The sequence below is a fragment of the Notamacropus eugenii genome, chromosome 1 (genome assembly GCF_028372415.1).
Source record: "Notamacropus eugenii isolate mMacEug1 chromosome 1, mMacEug1.pri_v2, whole genome shotgun sequence".
NCBI classification, from domain to species: domain Eukaryota; kingdom Metazoa; phylum Chordata; class Mammalia; order Diprotodontia; family Macropodidae; genus Notamacropus; species Notamacropus eugenii.
The window spans coordinates 35,281,419-35,296,793 of NC_092872.1; the positions used below are offsets into that span (position 1 = coordinate 35,281,419).

The 15,375-nt window shown below is 37.2% G+C and overlaps 1 protein-coding gene across 1 annotated transcript in view; it reads left to right on the top strand.

Moving 5' to 3' along the window:
- The first annotated feature begins 7,929 nt into the window (after positions 1-7,929).
- The window catches only part of PTPRD (protein tyrosine phosphatase receptor type D), a 934,659-nt gene continuing 927,213 nt past the window's right edge, over positions 7,930-15,375 (top strand). Inside the window, exon 1 of the mRNA XM_072596637.1 lies at positions 7,930-8,049. The gene's annotated coding sequence lies outside the window, so the exon portion shown is untranslated. The remainder of the gene's footprint in view (positions 8,050-15,375) is intronic.

Below are 15,375 nucleotides of genomic sequence, written 5' to 3' on the forward strand. Positions count from 1 at the left end.
GGGGGATAAGAACCCAGAATGGTATGTTATTCCTACAAACTAGTAATTTGCTAACTTGTCTATATATGCAGAAGGAAAGGTAATGGGACTTCTATATACATGAGCTAAGGAGCCTCTCTAAATCAGTAACTACTTAGGCAGGCATTCTAAATTGGAATTTAGAATTGAAACCTAACAGAAACTTAAATCTACTCTTACTCTCCAAGCATTACTTATTGATAATTTGAGTGTTTTAAAGGGGAAAACTGCTTGTCCTTGTTATCTGCTCCCCAAGATTATAAATTCCTTTTAGATAGGGACTATAAATTAATCATGGAGCCATGTGGCCCCCACTTAGACATGGGTTCCAATACTACCTCTGATAATAACCCTGTGACCTTGGACAAGTCACCTAATCTTTCTAAACATGCTTCCTCATCTGCACAATGAGAGTATTAGACCAAATGACCTCTGATGTTCCTTCCAGTTATAGGTCTATGCAGTGCCCTTCACCCTCAATAACCCTATGATATCTATACTACTTACAATGAGTTAGTAAGTTCCTTTACATAGTAGGTTTGGGTTTGACATAGTCCTATTCCCTCTTATTTCAGGATCAAGATAGTGGGATAAAAGAATCACTCCCAGGGCATTGCACAGTTAATAAAAGAAAGCTGACAGCTGTAGCATAGAAAGATAGGGTAGCCCTTAGTTACTTGATAGCACACCACCACCCCATTTCTATATGGAAATTAGTCTAGTCCATAGATGTGAAGATTTGAGCAGCCCCAAGACAAATTCCCAATCTGAAGGACCTGGACTCTAAGTGGGTTAGCCTTTTAATAAGGTCCTTAATTGACCAAGAGGCTATGTCAATACACCCAGGGGTTACCAGGCCCCTGGCTCAGAGGAGGTAGAGGGAATAATCGAGTCCTGGGGACAAATGTGTCACTTTTTGAGGAAAACTAGCCTCAATTCTGCTCAGAAGAAGGGGAAATAGCAAACCTTGGTAGATACTGTTCCTATTAACAGTAAATCCCCCCAAAATGGTTGAACAAGTGAATATATAGTTGTATATGCAGTTATTAATATTGTGGAAATATGTTCTACTGTTATGAGGTAAAATCATTTTCCATCTAGGACGCTGACTGAGCTTAGAGAACTAAATTGAATAAACTGTCTTTTCACATAATTTCAACATCTGCCTTACTGGTAAGTATACTAAACATGAGAAATTGTTGGAAATTTCTGATTTTGGCAATTTATGACATGTGGGCAGAAAACAACAAAATCACAGGCCATACATCTTTCTAAGGCCTTTGCTTATTTTGGCGTGTCGTTTAATTTGTTATGTGTGATAACATCCCCTCATGCACTTCTGTTCAAAACATAAGGATCCATGCCTATGTGCCTATAAATGTTTCCCCAGAACTCGGAGGAACCTTCAGGAATTTTAGTTAATTCTGGGAATTTAGTCAATTAAGAAAGTGAGCTATTAAAGTTCCTTCAGGGTGTATTTCAGAATTGTTTATAAAATTCCACCTGGCACTATTTTGGGAAATAAAATGGGTCTGTTAAATGAAGCACCATATTAGGTGAACCTAATTTAACTTATTTTTATGCAGTGATATCATCACCCCTATACACAGCAGTGACATATTCAGATCTTTATTAGAGATCTTTGATTACAGCAGTAATTTGAAAACCCCAGGTAAAGGACAAGTTAATCTAATTAAGGTTAATTGTGTATGCAGACACTAGGGTCTGAAGTGGAGAGCTCAGCATGATACTGAGCTCTTGAGCTTCAAAGACTTACATGTATTGGTTCAGGGGGATTGACCGAAGCATTACATATGTAGCACTTTTAAAATAGATTTTTAATTCAGTTCATTTATAACTCAGTTGTTGGAACAATCCATCCATCCACATTCACTTAACATTTTTAAGGGTTTTTTTTTTCTTTTTTTAATCTGTAAAGAAACTTTAGCTGAAGTCTTAAGCTCTACCTTGAGCTCTCCTTAAGATTCTAAACTATTATTATTTATTTATTTCAGTTAAGTGAAGTATTTAGTCATTTAAATTGTCTACAAAATTCAATTTGAAGAACTTTACCTGTCTTAGCTTGCCTAGAGCATGGCTCTGGAGACTTTCTATCGCTCCTTTTCCCTTCCCTTCACCTTTTCCAAACCGTGGTGCCTTGGTCATCCATCCCAGTCCTTTTCCTGCTTTCCTTTTTGTGTTTTTCTTCCCTAGCAGAATCTCTCCAAAGGTGAAGGATTTCTTGCTAGTCTATACCTGAGTCCACAACAGTTAGCACAGTACCTGGAGCTGATATAAGTTCTTTATGGGCAGTTAAGTGGCTTAGTACGTAGGCAAAGAGTCAGGAAAAATGCAATCGGTAAAGGGATGGAGAAAGGAGAAGTCTGAATAATTGTTGCATTTTAATTAAATATGCAGAAAAGGAAATCCAGGAATCATAATAGAGAATTATTTGGCTGGAGGTCCCAGGAGACAGAATCAGAAATGATGTTGCCACCTAAAAATACTTGATTTTTGTCATTTGTTCTTGAAGAGGGCCAAAATCATATCACTATGTTAGAGTTTAGTAACAGTGTGTCTGACTGTGGCCTATCAAACCAACATAAACTCGAAATGCCATGACAAGTTGGGCACAAACAATTCATATTCACGTTTGGGGTGGATTCTCTAAATCTGTGCCTCTCGCATTTCTTTTGATCTACTTGTTCATTGAGCACAGCATCTTCTCTGATGAAAGGATGCCATACCTGGACAGAAAGAGACAACAAATGAGGTTTTGAGAAACAGGAAGTCATGATACAGGAATGACGGTGAACTTCATTTCCCCAGACATCTAGGGGAATTCTGTCTCCCCAAAGTACTACAGCTAGTAATTTTATTTAACCGTGAAAATTTCTCTTCTCAAAAGGCAGAGAAATGAAGGAAGGCAAACTGTATTCTGAATCTTATTCTACCATAAAAGAGAAATATATTCACTTCACTCTTTAGTAGAAATGATGAGAAACTTGTAAGGGAATGAATTTTGTATCTTAGAATTTATGATACAAAAGAGGTAAGTTGGGCATAGACGGAAATGCACCCTAGATCTGGGAAAAGTAGATCTTGAAAGGTTCATTTAAAAATGCATAATTCCAAAGAAGGGTGAAAATGCAGAGATGAGATCATCCCAGAAGGATTTTAAGAGCATAGCTTTAGAGCTAGGAGGAACTTTAGAGGCAACCTAGTCCTACCATGTTCATTCATATAAGAAGAAACTGAAGACTGAGTCATACAGAAGCAGCACCGTGGTTTGAATTCGTGTCTTCATGACATGTCATGACATATCATGCTCCAATCCAAAGCTCTGTCTACTATACTAATTTTTCTTTACATGGGGAGCTGTCAATATTGAAATTTTGAAGATACCAAAAAAAAAAAAAAAGATCCCCACAAAAATGAGAACACACAGGAGTGAAAAGAGACTTATGTGGATTACAGAGAGCTCATTTAGATTTTCTTTAGGTATATAGAAACAGCAAAATCAAAGACAGGTAACAGAGAAGAGATACAAATGTGGATGGATAAAAGTCCAATTAGAATCATAATTTGAATGGGAAGTCTCAAAATGGGTTGAGACTGACAAAAAACAAAGCAAAACTCAAGTTGACAAAAGGATGTCTATTTTTACCTCGATAAGGGAAAGAGGGAATTTCAAAGAAGAAATGAGACCACTGCTTGGGATAGGATGATGATGATAATGGATAAAGCTAAGCTGCTCAACAGTTATTCAACTTAAAGTAGAAAAAAGTAAAAAAGATCTATCTTTGCTCTAGAAAGGACATAATTAAGGGGACTAAAAAATTTTTTAACAAAGATAAATGATCTGGTAGTGGTTAGGTAACACCTAGAAAAACTTGACAAATTTAAGATACCTATTTCAGATCAACTCTATTCTAAAATACTAAAGAAACTTGTAGGTAAGATTAATAAGTCATTGACCAGGATTATTAAAAGATGATGGTAAATGCAACAGGTACCAGGAGATTGAGGACAACTACTGTCCCAATTTTTCATAAAGAGTAGATAATGGTATCAGCAGTTCTATAGCTCAGGGAGATTGATTTTGATTCTGGCTAAGTTGTAGTATATACTATTAAAAAAGATTGATATTAAACATCTAGAAAAAATCACAAAGGCCATCATAGTCTAGTCAAGAACAGGTCATGCTTCATTAATCTCATTTTATTTTCTAATAGGGCTAAGACTTAGAATTTGATTTTTTTTGGTAGAGAGTTGAGGGATGGGGGTGGAAGAGGGGAAGACACACTAGTTTACAAGAAATAGTCTTTAAATAGGTGACTTTTTTTATGGTAAGTCAGTGGCTACAATAGATAAATGAGAGATCACATTAACATATAGTACCAGGTCATCTAAAGATAAGGGTATTAGGATGAAATTCAAAGTGAATTTGGCTGCCTCTTTGTTTCACAGAAAAATTAAGAACCATAGCTACTAATTTGAGATTCAGCACTCCCATACTTGGACATATTCTTTCACACCTGTAGTTTTTCTAGCTTCAAGTGTGCTACCATAACAGTTGTAAGAGCTAACAGGACCTGAGATACAGGTCCCAGAAGCAAATCAGTAGTCCAAAGGTATGGCACTCATTTTTCCTTATACAGTGTAGAGAAATGGGTTTTGTTTCCTTATACACGATTGGAATCTGATCAGATTAATCTGATTCTGAGACCTAGATCATGTGGAAGTCAGAGGGTCAGAGGTCAAATTTAAATTTATAGAATTGGGGGACCTGGATCTATGGACAGACATTTTTATTTGCCCGCAGGTCAGAAAAGAAAAGGGGAATTTTTTTTTGAATGGGTGCTTTTATACATGATTTCATAGGTTTTGATAACAATAAATAGGTGCAAAAAGAGACAGAATCAGTCACAGGAATCCAAGGACACTGATGAACAGGAAATTAGTGAGTTGCTTATTGGTTTGTTTTCTTTAACAAAACCAGAGTAAAAGAACTTACATGTAAATAGTTAGGTTCTCAATGTCATCATCATGTTTTGTTTTTCAGTCACATCCAACTCTGTGGCCCTATTTGGGGTTTTCTTGGTAAAGATACCAAAGCAGTTTGTTATTTCCTTCTCCAGCTCATTTTACAGATGAGGAAACTGAGGCAGAGATAAGTGATTTATCCAGTAAGTGTCTGAGGCCAAATCTGAACTCAGGAAGATGAGTCTTCCTGACTTCAAGCCTGAAACCCTTTCTACTCCACCGAGATGCTCCCCCTAAAACAAATGGTTTTCTGTAAATCAGCAAAGAGCACATATGACTACAAGGAATACATAAGAAATTTGTTGATAAAATACTTAGCAATATATTTACTTTTAAAAATTTCCATTTAAAAAAAAAAGAGATTACAGACTTGATTTCCTCTTACTTTCCGTTGTTTTAGCTTGATAGAAAAGCACACAAATTATTAGATTGTTTCTAAAGAGTTAAAAGATAGAGATTTATTCTTGCCTGCTTACGAGTGAGAAAAGAAGGAAAAGAACCCTTACTTATGGAAGCAAAGTTACATGTGTAAAGCAAAATAATTAATTTATTAAAGTTAGCATAATGCCATTTTAAAAACAAATATCACTATTTGATTCTTTTGTGCTGATTTTCTTGGGCAGCTAGGTAGTGCAGTGGATAGAGCAGGAGTCAGGAGGACCTGAGTTCAAATCTCACCTCAGACACTTGGTGTATGAACTTGGTGCAAGTCACTTAACCCCAATTGCCTCATCCTGGGTCATCTCCAGTCATCCTGATGATTATCTGGTCACTGGATCCAGATGGCTCTGGAGGAGAAGTGAGGCTGGTGACTTGCACAGCCCTCCCTCACTCAAAACAAAGTCAAGTGCAAGTCATGTCATCATTTCTCTGATGGCATGGTCTTCGGCAATGAAGGACGAACATATGCTGATTTTCTTAGGTAAAGGAAAAATGCCCACTTCATCAGGTTTTTGTTTTAGATAACTAAAAGTTCCTGAAATTTTCATATGAAATAGGGAAAAGACACATTCTTTTTATTGCTGCTTTGAAGAAAAAGGATGATTGTTGTAGGTAAGGTAAAGGTAAAGTGCACTAGAATTGGAAAGATTTTAAAAGATCTAATTACCTGCGAATACAGAAATAACAGAGAAACCAAGAAGACTTGCCTTCTTCACTTATGACCCCAGAGCCTAGCTTTGTGATCTTTACTATTGGCCTGACTTCAATCTAACACTGAGAATTTGAAGCCACAAAGAACATGTAACATTGAGCTATTTTATTGTTTAATATGTCACATTGTGAGATGATCACATCTGTGAGAAAGATCAGCAGACAAATACAGAAGGATAAAACGTGTTCACCTGTGCAGGTAAAGGGGATCTTTATCTGGGCTTTAGCAAAGAATGTGACTGAATTTTTAATCATATGTTGTGGACAAGGAAACAAGATGTGGGTTAAACAACAGTTTAACTTGAGTAGAGTCAGAGCCAGTTGAATGACCAGACCCAAAGCTAGTCATTGAAAGCTTGGTGTAAACTTGAAAGTAGATTTCTAACAGTGTACCCAGGGGAGGAGGAGTAGGTGTTTGATATTATACCAGTATACATATATACATATTACATATAGACACATGCATATATGCATATATGTGTGCATATATACACATGTATACATATATACACATATATAAATATGTGTGTTTATTTATAAACAAGGACTTCGGTATAGACCTTGATAACATTTTTATCAAATTTGAGATGACTTAATGTTTTGAGCTATCATATTGTATGGCAGAATTAGGATCTGAATAGATCTTGCCAGGCTAGGCCATTGGGAACCATGTTATACAATGAAATGTAACAGGGATGAATGTAAAATTTTGTAGATCCAAAAACAATCTTCACAGGTAGAAAATGGATGAGATAACTGGGAAGCAATTTGTTTTCAAAATTCTGGAAGTTTTAGTGTTTATGAATCAATAGTGTAATATGGTACCCTAAAAGCTTATTCAAACTTGGGCTGTATTTAGAAAGGCATGATGCACAAGGTTAGAGAAACAGTAGTACTACTATATTCTCCTCTCATGGAACCATATCTGGATCATTGAATTCAGTTCAAGGTGCTGTATTTAAAAAAAAGAGACAGGCAAACAGATAGGATAGATAGATAATCTAGAAAGTGTCCAGAAAAGTTACCCAAGATGATAAAGAACCTGGAACTCATGACATATGAGGGTCAATGGAAGGAACTGGGAATATTAAACCTATGAAAGAGCAGACTAAGAAATGTTATGCTGGGGGTTATTTTGTTTGTTTTAAGATTTTGAAAGGCTCTTAGGTAGAAATGGGGTGCTGTTTGCTCCTAAAGCACAAAACTAAAAGTAACATGTGAAAGATGCAAGGATAAGGGTCCAAGCTTGATATAAGGATGCAAGGTATGCAAAAGTGGAATGAACTATCTCCAAAGGTCATTGACCATCCTACCATCTCCCTAGAAGGACTTCAAGCAACAGCGAGTTGGCTACTTATAGAGGGGATTTCTTGCTTAGCATGATTTGGAAATGTAACCTCCAGAGTCACTCCCAACTCTGAGATTCTCTCCTATCAAGCATTGAGTTGAAAAAGAAATATCCTATTCCCCCAATTAACCTCATAATTTGTCAGTAATTCTAAAAAGAAACACGGCCCAACAGATACCAACCACAGAGCAAGTGGTATGCTGTAAGTTTCTCTCAACAACAGTACCCACAGCAAAAGAGGCTATGAGCGCTCTCATTCCCATTTAGCTTAAAGGCATCACAGCCAACTACAGTTTTGACCAAATGAGCCTTCACGGGCTTCACAGGCTAGCTCATTATAATGCCCAGCCTTCTAGCTTTGCTCCCTTCTCCGGATTTCAGAGCAGCTGTTTTCAGATGGCTTTGTAAGCCTGAGGTTGAAAAACAGAGTCCTGACCAGTTTTCTTCCCCACACTTTCTCTGTTTTGGAAAGAAGCCATCAATAAGTAGGTATTCATTATATTTAGCATATTCTTTTCTGTCAGACCATCTTTCCAGAGCTTTTACTCTTCTAAATAGCCACTTAACCACAACAGTGAAAGTAGGGATTTGCTTGTTGTGTTCCGTAGGAAATTAGGCTCTGGCCCTAAGCCAGGCAGTCTCAGCCAGCACTAATATAATTCACAACTGGAAGAAGGCAATCAATTAATCAATACTATAATTTAGAACTGACCACGGCAGTAACACTCACAGCTATTAGACTCAACTGACTGACACCATTTAGGATTAATGAGGTAGCAAGAGCAGGCAAACTAAAGATTAATTCAAAGACTTGTTTTGATCTTCTGTTTGACTAAAATCAAGAAGCCCCACTCTATTTTCTTGCATCCCTCCAAATTGGAGATGCCATAGTGAAACACTTATGTAAATGCCAAACTGCAATGTACAATTCAGGGAACTTTACTCTTTTTCAATAACTATGATGCAGTACTGAATAGAGGCTGCTAGGGAAAGTGTAAAAACAATGTTGGATTTGGGGTCAGAGAACCTGGATTCAAATTCCAACTCTTCTGTTTTACTGCCCCTATAGCGCTGGACAATTATTTCATCTCCTGGGCTTCCGTTTCCTCACGTGTAAAATGAAGGAATTTGATTATATGACCTCTGTGGCCCCTTTAGAATCAAGGTTATGATCCTATAAACAGGCAAGCACTGATTATTTATTAAGCACCTACCGTGTGTCAGGTGCTACGCTAACTTCTGGGAATTCAAAGAAAGGGAAAGGATAGTTGCTGTCCTCAAGGACCTCACAGTCTAATGGGGGAGACAACATACAGATGACTCAGTGCAAATGTGTTATATGTAGGATAAATTGCAGATAATCAACAGAAGGAAGGCTTTAGAATTACGAGGGAGTGGGAAAGGCTTCCTGTGGAAGGTGCAATTTTAGCTGTGATGTAAAGAAATTCAAGGAAGCCAAGAAGGCGAAGGAGAGCATTCTATTTAAGTAGGGGAAATAGGTATATCAATTTAGTTACTTTTGTTTAGTTTTTTTTTTTCAGAAAGCTATACAATCATTTGGATAAAAATTATGTTTTGATGTGATTTGAGCACCTATGACCAAAGAGTGTTGTCAACCAGTTGGCTAATATATGAAGATAGAGCAACCAGGAAAAATTGTGAAATTTCAACATATTTTTCAGAGAATTTCACACAGTCACTTGGCCTCCAGAATAAAAATAACCTTGGATTTTTGGGGTGCTTGAAAAGCAATAGGACAAATCAAACCAATATTTTTTTCTTTTGACAGGTTCATGGAAACCTATGTACCCTTCTTGATGAGGGGAGCTGCCCTCTCAAGCTCCTGCCTGGCCTTTTGTAAAAATGAATCATTAAACTTATGGGTAAACTATTTCCAATGGGCTTGGGCTTGTTTGGGATGTTTATTGTTTCTTTTTGAAATTTGGTGTACCTAGTCTGTAAACTCTTGAGGAAGAGGTGTTTTCATTCTCTGGAGGAGGCAAGAAGTCATCCAAAATTTTTGGGTAGCGGCATGACATGGTACAATCTGGACACTTGTACAATTCATCCAGCAGCTGTGTGTAGGAGGGTTTGGAGGGGGTAGAGGATATTTGTGTGATTAGAGGGTGGGAGGTGAGGCAGGTTAGAAGGCTTTTGAAGTGGTTCAGGTGGTGATGAGGACCTGAATTAGTTAGGAAGACAGCAGAGGAAATGAGGATAACAGCAGGAGAGAATAAAAGTGAGAGAAATTACATACATTGAAATGAAAGGATATGTGGCAAATCAGAAAGAGTATTGGACTTGGCATTAAGTCTTATCTCTCTGTACTAGGTCTCCAATTTTCATTTGATGTGTAAAATGGGGAATGCTATATACTCTTAGTTCTGACATTTGGTTTTTTTAGTAAAAGTGACTGAATTGAGATCTCAAAAGTCTGGAAATACTAAAACACAATATTTCCAAGTGAGATGCATAGAATCTGAAGTGGGAAAACCTAGATTTGTATCCTTTCTCTACCATTTAGTAACTGTGTGTGTTTGTCCTTTGTTGCCAAAGAAAACCATGCCATCAGACAAATAATGACATAACTTGCACTTGACTTTGTTTTTTTGAGTGAGGGAGGGCTGAGCAGGTCACCAGCCTCACTTCTCCTCCAGAGTCATCTGAATCCAGTGACCAGATACTCATCAGGATGACTGGAGATGACCCAGGATGAGGCAATTGGGGTTAAGTGACTTGCCCAAGGTCACACAGCTAGTGAGTGTCAAGTGTCTGAGGTGAGATTTGAACTCAGGTCCTCCTGACTCCTGCACTGGTGCTCTATCCACTGTACCACCTAGCTACCCTAGTAACTGTGTAATCCCAGGCAAACCACTATTCATCTATGGGTATGAACTTCTTAAGCTATAAGATGAGATGACTGGACTCCATGACCTCCGATATCTCTACCAACTCTTCATCTTTGATCACATGAGATAAACATGGCAAGATGGTCTCCTTTCCTAATTAGACCACCAAAAACAATGGAATCCTTCTTTGAAACTGATCTGGTCAGAGGAGGATAATATCCAGATTGTAGTCTTTCCTTGATTCCATGAAGAAGATACTCTGTACAATAAACACTATGTCCTTGACAAGCAAGGTTTTCCCTACGAAATAAGGAAGTCAATTCTGCAGAAATTCTTTTGAACAAAGTACAGTTGTTGAGTTTTTCTTTGTTGGTTGTTGGAAATTTTAGTATAACATTTAAATAATTGCTTACATTTCTGTCATGCATTACAATTCATAGCTTCTTCAAAGGAATTTTGTGATGAGTGTTGGCATAATGATTGTTATTGTCTCGGAATTAGACAAGGGGAAAGCTAAGGCCAATGAGTTGAAGTAACTTACCCATGGTTTATTGTTATCTTTGTATCCTCAATGCTAAGCACAGTGCTTAGAAAACAATAGGTACTGAATAAGTGTTTTTTGGTTGTTGGAATGATGGATGGTTATAGAGCCAATAAGTTTCTGAGCTAGAACTCAAGCCCATATTTTTAAACACCAAATCTAATACTACTTGCCAATGAGTATATGGTGGAGTCATCCCTAGATCAAATCTCTTGATATTATTGAATGAAAGTGTATTAAAAACACCAGTTTATTTTTTTCTAGAAATATTAAGAAATAATATTCCTCTAAAGGAGACAGATGTTGGAGATGTGTGGAAGCAGAATTCATAAGACTTAGCAATTGTTTGGATGTGGAGAGATAAGGGAGGAGAAGGTGTTGAGAATGACTCTTAGGTTGTAAATCTGAGAGACTGTGAAGATGGTGTTGCCTTCAATAAAACTGAGGCGTCTGAAGAAGAGATTGTTATGGGAGAAAATGTGAGTTCACTTTTGAACGTGGTGGATTTAAAATGTTTACAGCTCATCTAGGTGGAGATATCCATCAGATAGTTGGTAATATGGAACTAGTTCAGGGGCGATATTAATAATTCATATGTATATATTCGAGAGTCTTCTGCAAAGAGATGATAATAGAACCCAGGGAAATAACATGATTACCAAGGAGCATTGTAGTGAGACAAGAGAAAAGCACCCAGGATACTCACTTTTGACAAGCAAGTAAAGAATGAGGATCAGCTAAGGAGACTTGAGTAGGAATGGTCAGACTAATTGGAATAATAGCTAGCATTTATGTAGCACCTTAAGGTTTGCAAAACACTTTGTGCGATATATCACTTGATCTTCAAAATAACTCTATGAAATAGGTGCTATTATTATCCCCGTTTTACATATGAGAAAAGTGAGGCTGAGAAATGGTGAGTGACTTGCCCAGGGAAACACAGCTAGTGTCTAAAGCAGGATTTTAATGCAAATCTGCTTGATTCCAAGTTTATCATTCTATCCACAGTACCACCTTAATGTCAGAAAAAGCAAAGGATGGAAAATAGACAGAAAGAGGAGGTGGCTGATAGTGTCAAAGCTACTGTCAAGGAGCAGAAGAATGAAGAAAAATTCATTGGATTTATCAGTTAAGAGCTTGTATATAACGTGAAAGAAAGTTTCAGTGAACTTTTAGGATGGTAGACTTTAAAGGAACTGAAAAGTTAGGAAAAAACGGAATCCATGAATATAAAAGAAACTTTCTAACAGTTTTTCTACAAAAGGGAAGAGATATGGGATTATAACTTGAAAGGCAGGGAGAAGTGGAAGGAAGAGTCCTGGGCAATAGCTCAGGAATCAGGGGGATAGGATCAAATTGAAAATGAGAGAGGGAATAATCAAATGACAAGCTTTGTTAGGAAATGAGAGAATATTGGATTAACAGCACAAATAGAAGACTTTCCCTTGGAAGCAGAAAGTTCAACTCTTCCTTATAAAAAGGGACAAAGGAGAAAATGAGTGAGTGAATTATAGGGCTATGAAAATGTGGATTGAATGAGGAGAGGAATATTATGCCAGACAATGTCTATTTTCTCAAGAAAATAGGAGGCAACATCCTCTGCAGAGGGAGAAGGAGAAGGCTATTTTAGGAGGCTGGTAGTCATGTAGTAATGAGAACCCAGTTGAAATTAGGTAACATAAATTTGTAGAGAACCTAGCTGCCATAGTTATGTGGTTTTAAGCAGCAGCATTCTGCAGCATCTCAATATCATCTAAGAAGGTGATGACCCAGGGTTGGAGTGTATAGAATAATGTATATTAGAACTTGTCTAACAAAGGGTCAGCATAGTAAAGGGAGAAAGATGAGACCATAGTAGAGGTAAGAAACTAGGAGCATAGAGAATGCTAAAAGAATTAGAGGTTGCAATGAAGATACAGGATATGTTTAGAATGAAAGGAGTAGTGATACAAATGGAAGAATAGGTGATGGCTATTGAAAAAAAAAGAATTTTAAAGTTCTGAGTAACAGAGATATAGAATAGATATGGGTTATAACCATCCATGTCTATCGCTGATGGATAACAAAGATGAGATAGCGCTTCATGAGAGTAGAGAAGATTAATGACCTAGGGTATGCAAAAAGATCTCAACATTGATATTGAAGTTCCCACGCATGATGCCAGGGGTTGGGGTTGACAGGAAAACTATGAGACAAGTACTGAGTTCCTTAAGAAAAGCTTGGAATTGATTTACAAGCCAGTAGTGAGTATAAAAGGGATCAAATTGTGGGATAAAGCCTGAGTGAGTGAACCTCAAAGGAGACATTACTGAGTGATAGTGGCAGAGGACTGATCTTGAAGAGGGAATGAATCGCTCAGAGCATTTCTACTTTAGTCCTTTGGGAAGAGGGGAACAAGGGAGATGCAATATCTCTGGGTAGAACTAAACTCTCATTCCCAAGAAGAATGTACAAAGTTAACACAGTAGTACCTTCAGCGTAGCAGGTCTCTTTGCTATACTAACTGGGTCAGGAATTATGCTAATTGATAAGTTTGCATTTTCAAATGCAAAAACTGAAATAATTCCTACTTTCAGGACTTTACATTTTTTCAAAGAAATCAGTGTGTGTGTGTGTGTGTGTGTGTGTGTGTGTGTATGTATGTATGTGTGTGTGTGTGTATGTAATAAATATGGGAACAATAAATACAAAGTAATTAAATACAAGGTAATGCAGAAGGGTGTTTACAGCTGGGGATTAGAACAGACTTCCTGTAAGGAGGTGCCTCATCTTGATGGAAGAGGGTTATTTAGTGAGACAGAGATGAGAAGAGAGTGCATTCCAGGCAGGGGGTCCAATCAAGGCAAAGGCATCTCAGAGACAGGAGACGCAATGTAGTTTCTTCAGGACAGATAGACAGCTAATTTGGATGAATTATAGAGAATTAAAACACTAAGTGTTTAATGGAACTGGAATGGGGATTGGGGCCAGGTTGTGAAAGACTTTAAAAATCCAAAGCAGGCTTTTGTATTTAATACTAGGGATGATAGGAATAGTCCCCTGAAGTTAGCAAGAAGAAGAGTGACACGTTTAAATCTTCATTTAAAGAAAATCACTTGGTAGCTTTATGGAAGATGAACTGGAGTAGACAGGAATTGGAGGTGTGGAGATCAACTACGAGGCAACTGTAATAGTCTAGGTGACAAGTGATAGATCATAAAATAAGGTAGAGGCTACATGGGTAGAGAAAATGGGTCAAATGGAAGACATTTCATGGCATGAAGTGGCAAGAGTTGACAACTGGTAAAATTTCTGAAGATGAGGAGTTGTTTGTGCTCCTCCTATCAACTACTGACTTGAATCAAATAGAATCTAGATATGTGGCTAGAAGAATTACGATTATCTGTGCAATATGCAAGTAGCTTTTCTAATAATATTGTCATTCCATAGCTAATATATGTTTTCTACTTTAAAATTAGAAGTAACATGATATGCAAGTATACATGCATTTATCTCAGACATCTTTTAAACGTATCTATAATTTTGCTACAGATGTCAATGTACAGCTGTGTCTTTATCACTGAGACGTGAGGAGGAGAATAATGTAGCACTGTGTTATTCTTGCCCTAGCGTACTCTTGTCTGAAAGTTTAAGATTGTGTTCCCATGGGATTTTATTTTATTTTTTAATTTCCATTTCATGAATTTTGTTGCATCTCTAGCATCACATTTCAATTAAAACTAAATTTAAAAATTAAGTTTCTCCTGCTGAGCTGCCTGGCTTGGTGCCCAAAAGCGAGCCATACACTCTCATCTCTCCATTTTGTGAACACTTCAGCAAATTAAATCTAAATAGGAGGAAAAGTACCACACAAATGAAAAGGAAGGGTTAGCCCATAAATTACCTTTTATGACCACTAATTCTTTTTCCTCTGAGAGAAGGCAGGAAATCAGCCGCATGCCTGTTCTACTATGCCAGGTCTAAGGACTTGAAAACATGTTGAGGGCTTTCATTAACCACTTCTAGAAACATAAATATGTGGAATTATGAAGGTTGTAAATATGATCATTTTAGATATGAAAGAAAGATTGATTCCTATGGAGATGTGAGTGCTATTCTGAGACTTTTTAGACTACCCTCTTCCTTCCCCAATTACCCCTCTCTGCAAAGAAGTAAATAAGTTTAGCTTCCAATTTGAGAGCAGCCTGTTGCAATTGTAAGGTGATAAAGTCTTATGTGAATGAAAATTACCTGGAAAATAATCGAGTAGAGTTTTCTGAAGGAAGAATGAAGAGTATATACATATACACATATATATAAGGGGGAGGGGGAAGGGCCTTTATTATTGATGAAAAAGGTTGCTTTTTGTTTTAAATGCCTAAAAACATAGGAATGTAATAGCATTTCAAAATGGTATGATTTCTTCAAAAGTTGTAAGAGTT